General features: G+C 40.6%; 1 non-coding gene across 1 annotated transcript; it reads left to right on the top strand.

The window, feature by feature from the left end:
- Nucleotides 1-5,363: 5,363 nt before the first annotated feature.
- LOC132283165 (small nucleolar RNA R71) lies at nt 5,364-5,472 on the top strand. Its single transcript, XR_009471961.1, has one exon. It is a non-coding gene; the product is annotated as a small nucleolar RNA R71 (small nucleolar RNA).
- Nucleotides 5,473-7,132: the final 1,660 nt, after the last annotated feature.

The raw sequence follows: 7,132 nt of genomic DNA, 5'->3' as shown, positions 1-7,132 counted from the left end.
TTTTTTTTTTTTTTTTTTTTGAAAAATTTACTCCTAAATGGCATTCAAAAGGCATACAAGGAGTATTGGACTCTCAAGTCAAGCAATTTTTAAACTTTAAGTAATATAGTCCTCAAAAGATCAAAATCATAGCTAGAAATGGACCAAGTATAGAAATATCCCTCAAATACACAAGACATGCTCAAAATTTAAATTTTAAAGCAACACTGAAACATACACCAATACCCCCAAACTTAAACTGCACATTGTCCTCAACGTGTGAAGAGAACAAAGGAAAGAGTATACCAGTGCTTTAGACATGAATGATCGGGATAGAAGTATCCAAAGTGGGTGGCATGGCCCCCCCAAACTTGGGATAAACTGTGATCCTGAAAAGTTTGCACTCGGATAAACTCATTAGATAACAAGATAGGATAATCAGTGCACAGTGGACATGCAAGTGTAAAATAGGATAAATAGAGAATAGAGAGAGAGGTGTAAGAGTAGTCCTGAAAAATTGGGCAGCACTCTCTCACTGAAGTCACTGTGGTGTACCTGATGGAGTCAAACATACAAATATGAGATACTAAGAGACATCCATAATCAAAAAGCAATATATAGAGAATATAAAGTGCAGGTACATCAATAAAATAATAAAGCCGACAGACCGGCCGCAAAGTATAATACAGTAACAGTGACGGTATAATACAGATCCAGAATAAAAGAAATGAAAGCATAGAACAACTGGAAGTGGAGTCTCAGGAGCCTGATCATGAAGATCTGCAGTGGCTGGAAGTGCAGGTGCGGGTGCAGGTGTAGGGAGTCGGCTAGAGAGATCGGTAAAGCAAGCCATGACATCCGCCCTGAAAGAGGTGAACTCAGCTCGGTGGGCAGTGATGTCGGCTCGCATGGCTGCTACGTCCTCCTCCAGTGTCTGCAAGCTCAGGTGGACACCGGTGTGGGCACCGGCAAGCATGGGCCAGAGTGTCAACTGTGATGACAATCTCGTGGCCGTCCACTGTAGTGATCATCTCCGCGGTAGATCGTGGCGAGGGCCGGAGATGCTGAAAGAATAGCCGCACCAGTCGCGGGTATACAAGGCCGGTGACTGGGGCAAGGATGGCTGAGAGGCCCCGCTGCATGATATCCTGATAGCCAGACCGGGTCAGGATAGACTCGGAGAAGTACTCAGTATCGAAGTATGACTCCTGAGCCACAGTCATGGCTGCATATCTCGGCAGCAACTGGTCACGGCGCTGAGCCGGTAGAGGTGGCTGCTGTGATGCTATGGCGGCTGCATCTGCCTGATGACGCGCAGGAGAAGGTGATGGTGTGAAAGCTGGAGGAGCCTGGGATGTAGATGGCACGTGGTCAGCTCCTCCTCAGCCTCGTGGGATGGGGACTGAGGGGGAGTAGCCTGTGCGGGCTCCTCCTGAGCATGAGATGGCTCTACAACCATCTCTATCCTGGGCCGTATATGTCTGCGGGGTCGCTGTGGCCCCGAAGATCGCCTGGCTACTGTCTTGAACCGCGGAGGCATGATCTGTAAAAAGACAAGAAAATTTCAATATATAAGTCAGTGCCAGATATATAAGAATTTAAATGCATAATAGAAATATGTATGTCAAATAAGCTAGACAAAATATGGATGACATGAATCTATGATAATGACATGCTAAGCAATGTAGGTATAAAATGCATCCAACGTGGAATATCACAGGCATTGTGCATATAAAGATAGCATGAAGATGACACAAGATTGGATCGATTAAAGGTAGTGAAATGAAGTTCACTACTTCGATCGATCGAAGCACAAGTTCGATCGATCGAACTGTGCGAATGCCGAATTTGAAAAGTCGCAGATCTGTGAGATCTAGAGTACGGGGCCCACACAAACGTGTTTGAGGGCCCATCTACACACCATTCATACAATCAACAACACCCAAACACTCCCCAACTTCAAATCAAATCAAAAACCCCCAATTTTGGTTTGGCCGAATGCATGTGTGTATGTATAGCATGTAATCATGAAATTGAAGCTTCAACAATGAATGATTCATACATATTAAACAGGATTTAACATAAACAATCAATAACATGCATCAATTTAAGCTTGGAATCAAGAAAATTGCATTCGATTTACCTCTAAACCGAGAGAGATGAGATGAGAGAGAAGGGACAAAGCCGCGATGAAAATGGAGCTTATCCTTGGCGGAATTGGCTCGCCGGAGATGGGGAAGATAATTGGGATGGAGGTTGGCCAGATTGAGTTTGAGATTGAGAGAAAGGGAGACTTAGGGTTAGGGTTTGTTTCAAGGTTGGATCGATCCAAGTGTATCGATCCAACTCGGTTTTATTTTAAAAACACGATATGCAGAGTTCGATCGATCGAACATTAAGTTCGATCGATCGAACCTAGGTCTCCACTCTAAAAATTTTTTTTTTTTTTTTTTAATTTTGAATTTTGAAAAATCAAAGGAAATTAAATTAATGAGATGCAATATTTCGATCGATCGAAGAGGATAAAGAATGTACAAGTTTAAGGGCTCAAGAGTTGACACGTGTTGGAACCTTGGATCGATCGAACTTGGAATTCGATCGATCGAACATGAAAAAATTTGAAAAGTCCCGATAGTATACATTTTTGAAAAATAGATAAGGCCTGAAAATTTTTCTAAGTATTGGGACTCATGATCGATCGAACCACATGTTGGATCGATCGAAAGGTAGTTCGATCGATCGAAATGGTTTACGATCGATCAAACTTTTGAAAATTTGGAGATCCCGAAAGCATGCATTTTGGAATTTAGATGCAGGTCCAAAATTTTCCTAAGTGTTGGGTGCAAAATGAGAGCTGGATCGATCGAGTCCATAGTTGGGTCGATCGAACCAATGTTCGATCGATCGAACCAAAACTTGGATCGATAGAAATTATGACTAAATGCTCAAAATGACTTGAATGCTCATGCAATCCCTTACTCAATTCCTTCCAATGTATATGAACCACAAAAACAGTATCTAGACTTCGCAAGAATCAAAATGCAAGATAGAAATGAGGGAGGAATAGGGTTTTGACATCCTACGCATTTCGGTGCTAGTCTTTAACGTCTCTAGCAAGACCTAGGGTTCTTTTAACCCGAATCAAAGATCTTGCAATGTATCCCCTCCTTTTTGGGATGAGAGATGTTTTGAGTCACTCCCAACAAATGGTTCTTGGAAGAACTTGTTGGGGTAAACTCAAAAGACGTCTTGAGTTCCTTGTCAAAACTTTCCTTGGGCTTCCACGCCCTTTCACAACAAGAGTTCGAAATCACTTTTCTTGCATGCAATGCTGAAGATGAAGATGAAGGCTTTGAAACATTGTTCATACACAAAAGCTCATTCCTTGCACAAGCAGAATCGTGATATTCCTCTACCACATTAACTTCTTCCTCATATTTGTCAAATGGATTGGGTGTGGGGTTAAAGATGTTCAACTTCACTCTCATGTGCCCAAAAGAAATCTTCATTATCCCCGTTCTACAATTTATGTTGGCATTTGAGGTTGCCAAGAAAGGACGGCCAAGGATAACCGGAATTTGGTTCTTTGGATTGGGCACCGGTTCCGTGTCAATGACGACAAAGTCAACCGGGAAGAAAAACTTATCAATCTTAATCAACACATCCTCAATTATCCCCCTATGCTTCTTAATAGATTGGTTGGCAAGTTGTAAAACCACCGACGTCGGTTTCAATTCACTTAGGCCCAATTTGACATAAACCGAATAGGGAAGAAGGTTAACACTAGCCCCTAAGTCAAGAAGTGCCCGGCTGATGACATGTTCACCAATGATACAAGATGTTGTAGGTGCACCGGGGTCCTTAAACTTTGGCAAAGTGTTGTGTTGTAGAATGGAACTCACTTGTTCGGTTAAGACCACTTTCTTTGATGTTTGGCTCTTGTTCTTCCGCTTTTGGGTGCATAAGTCCTTCAAGAATTTGGCATAAGCCGGAATTTGCTTAATTGCATCCAAAAGTGGAAGATTGACTTTGACTTGCCTAAACATATCCATTATCTCATTGTTCTTGGTCTTTTGCCTTTCTTTTGAAATGAACCCTTTCAAGGCGTCCGGAAATGGAGCTTTTTCAAAAACTCTTTCAGCATTTTCTTTCAAAGAATTCTCAGCATTGGACTTGTTCAATTCATTGGATTTCAAATCACTTTTCAAAGAAGAATCATGAATAATATTTTTCAAAGAACTTTTCTCAAACACATTTTTCAACACTGTTTTCAATGAATCTCTTTGGAAATCATCTTTCAACTCACAATTTGAGGGCTTCTCATTCTCAAGATCATGCACATGCAATGAAGGAGGAATAGTGTGTGAAACAGGACGGGTGACAACTTGAGGTTGTACCGGTTCACTCTCTTCATTCGGCATTCTAACTTGATTGTCTACTACTCTACCACTTCTCAAGGTTGTTACTGCATTGACATGCTCAACATTATGCCCTTCCAATAAGGATTTGGTTTCTACAACACATTGTTATTTGATTGGGGCATTCATGTGCATCTTTCCCTTCTCTCTAGCATTAAGTGTTTCAACTATTTGCCCTACTTGGGTTTCTAGCTTGGCAATTGATTGAGAATGAGAATGTAACAATTGAGTATTTGCTTCTAGAGTGCCCAAAGCATTTAAAACCTTTTCCTCAAAAGCGGAACCTCTAGAATTTCCTTGAGAATATGATTGGTTAGGAAAATGAGAACTAGCAAATTGATTTCCTTGTGAGTTATATGGTCTTGAACCTTGGGATCCTTGGTTTTGAAGTGGAGGTGGAATGTATTTCCCTTGAAAACCGCCTTGGGAAGAGTTTGAGCCCTCCCTTTGGTTTTTCCAAGAAAAATTAGGATGATTCCTCCAACCGGGATTGTAATGGTTACCATAAAGATTGTTCCCTTGGTTCACAAATGTTGCATTAACTTGCTCAATGGGTTCATTTTGAATTTGTCCATGAGGACAATTAGAAGCAAAATGAAGAACACTAGAACAAGTCATACATGATTCATTTTGAGCTCTAGGAGAATGGTTAGGCAAGGAAGACACTTGATTCGCCAAGTTTTGATTGATCAATTGATCAAACTTTTGAGATAAAGACTTCATCTCGGCGGTTATATCATTTGAGTGGTCAACTTGATGCAAGCCAACACTCTTCCTACCTTGAGAATTTCTACCATTCCTAGATGACAATGTTCTATGCAAAGAGTTTTCACTCATGCTCTCATAAAGACGTACACATCTTCCTCTTGCCGGTCTATATAAGAACCTCCCATTGAAGCATCAACCATGCCTTTATAATTGTCCGATAAGCTTTCAAAGAAGAATTGGACCAATTGCCATTTAGGCATGTCATGATGAGGACACTTCCTAAGCAATTCATTGAAGCGTTCCCATGCCTCATGGAAAGTTTCTCCCTCCCCATGTGTGAATTCTCTAATGGCGGTTCTCATAGCATTGGTCTTAGAAACCGGATAGTACTTTTTCAAAAATTCTTGTTGCATTTCTGCCCAAGAAGTTATAGAAAAAGGCCTAAGGTTGTTAAACCAATACTTCGCCTTATCTTTAAGGGTGAATGGAAAAAGTTTCAGCCTTAAAACTTCTTCCGGTATATCCGTGTATCGAACGGTAGAACAAACTTCAAGAAACGCATCCAAATGCTTGTAAGGTTCTTCACTAGGAAGTCCATGAAAGTTAGGTAGCATTTTGATAGTTTATGCTTTAATCTCATAATGGTGTGCTCTAAATGGTGGCAATTGAATGCATGTGGGTGCATTATACTCATTAGGCACATAGTGATCTCTTAATGCGAGTGGTGGATTAGCAACTTGAGGTGCAACATGGACACCTTGGTTATATTGAGCTTGATTAATGATGGGGGGTTGTGGTGCATACATTGGCCTTGGAATTCCCATTGGAATTTGGCCTTGTTGTTGAGGAGGTTGATGAATGTATGGCCTAGGCATGCCTAATGGAACTTGCATATTATCATTTTGCACATTAGGATGAACGATGCCTTGTTCGTCTATGTGACCAAGGTCTTCAACATGATCATCATTGAGAGCGTCCATTGGTAGATTGGTTCTATGTGAACTTCCTCTTCCCCTTGGATTCCTAATAGTGGATTCTAAATGCAAATCAAGAGGGACAAGAGTAGGTATCAATGAACGACGACCATGCATGCACAATGCAACACGAATAAGCAACTTTCTCAACAATGCAATTAAACTTCACAACCACAATTTTCAAATGCAATGTATGTCAAATAAATGCCTCCACGTGGGCCCCCGATTTATCTAATGATGCTATGCAATGCCTCCACGTGGGCCCCCGATTTAACTAAGGAGATTGAGTAAGAAGGTCTCACAATAGTCCTTTAGCACTTCAACTCCAAAATTAAAAGCTTAGCTTAGCAATTTTACTTAACAATTTTTCATTTTAAGCATTTTTCCTTTGCTTTGCTTTGCTCCTTAGCTTGGAATTACTTTGCTAGCTCCTTGTTCAATGCACCTAGTCAATGGAGAACAAATTCAATAAGCAATCAAAAATAAAAAATAAAAAGAAAGTAAAGACACGATCAAAAGAGTACTAATCCTAATTGAATTTCACAATTCGACGTTGCCAATTTAAAATCCTCGGCAACGGCGCCAAAAACTGACCGGTAGCCTTTACAAGGGTTGCGATACCAAGTCAAGCTTGAAGAGTTATGAATTTAGGAGGTGGCCAAGTTTTACATTTATAGAAAGCCACTACTACCTTTCTCTATATAAAATATAGATAGGGCGAGTAGGGATGGTCCCAAGGGATTTGATGGTGTATCGAATTGTAAAACTATGGTAATTAGGGTTAGTAGGTCGAGTGATCACACAATTGATTGGTTGGTTGATTAAGCTAAATTGAATTCAACTAAATAAAATAATATGAAGTAAACAAGAGAGAGAGAGGTCTTGGGGTGTAGAGATCACCACTAAGCAATACTTTTCTATACTACTAACAAGTGATCAATTGAGGGTAATGGATGTGTTGCAATATGATAAGGGTGTGTGTGCATTAGGTTGATTCAATTGGCAAGGATGACAAATCAAGCAAGTATTGTCTAAACATCATGTGAAAAGCAC

Source organism: Cornus florida, unplaced genomic scaffold (assembly GCF_030987335.1).
Source record: "Cornus florida cultivar Cherokee Brave unplaced genomic scaffold, ASM3098733v1 CherokeeBrave_3.0.0_Hap2_Chr01, whole genome shotgun sequence".
NCBI classification, from domain to species: domain Eukaryota; kingdom Viridiplantae; phylum Streptophyta; class Magnoliopsida; order Cornales; family Cornaceae; genus Cornus; species Cornus florida.
This window is presented reverse-complemented; position numbering and strand designations above follow the sequence as displayed.